Below are 878 nucleotides of genomic sequence, written 5' to 3'. Positions count from 1 at the left end.
CCGTTTACACACACACACACACACACATACACACACACACACACACACACACACACACACATTCTGAACAAAACGTTTTGAAATTATAGAAACAGTTAAAATGCCCTGAAGTGATTTGATTTTATTATTATTTAATATTTTTCAATTTGTGGAATTTTTTGAGATTTTTTTGCCTTTTTTTATATCCCAATGTGGGATGGGGGAAAACATTTCAAAATCCCCCAAATTCTCCTGGGCCAGTCTGAAGTCGTTTCAAGTGTCTGAAAGGGATCCGATTCTACTGAATGATCTTTATCAGCTCAGCCCTACCAGGGATCTGCTTAAGACAAGAAAGATTCCACTACAGATTCCAGTTTCCCAGTTCATTACAACCTGAGGCCTTGATCCTGCAGAGATGTCTGCACGTGCAGCCCAGTGGTAAGGTTAAGATTCTGTCCTGGGTACTTTTAGTAAAAGTCAGGGACAATAAACAAAAATTCACGGAAGCCCGGGACCTCTCCCCGATTTTTCCTAAAAACACCTGGAGGGGAGGGGGGACAAACAGAGCGCTGCCGGGGCTTGCAGCTGCTCAGTCTCGCGGCTGCTTCTGCGTCAGGGGCTGACCCAGATGGGCTGATCCAACTCTGGCTGCTGCACTGGTGGGCCAGGGACCGCTGCTCAGCTGTTCCGGCAGCCCCCGGGGCTGACCACCAGCCCACGGTTCCAGTTGCCCTGGAATCCATGACCTCCGTGACGGAATTGTATCCTTACCCATTGGTCAAGGTGTGTTATGTCTCCCTCTGTTTCCAATCCACAGCGGGTCTGAGTGCATTACAGCCCCGGCTACCGAGCCTGGCTCTTAGCTCAAGTTGTAGAGATTTGTCTTTTTTAGCTGTGGA

The sequence above is a fragment of the Trachemys scripta genome, chromosome 1 (genome assembly GCF_013100865.1).
Source record: "Trachemys scripta elegans isolate TJP31775 chromosome 1, CAS_Tse_1.0, whole genome shotgun sequence".
Classification (NCBI taxonomy): Eukaryota; Metazoa; Chordata; order Testudines; family Emydidae; genus Trachemys; species Trachemys scripta.
The sequence above is the reverse complement of the archived record's forward strand: the minus strand, read 5'-3'. Positions refer to the sequence as shown.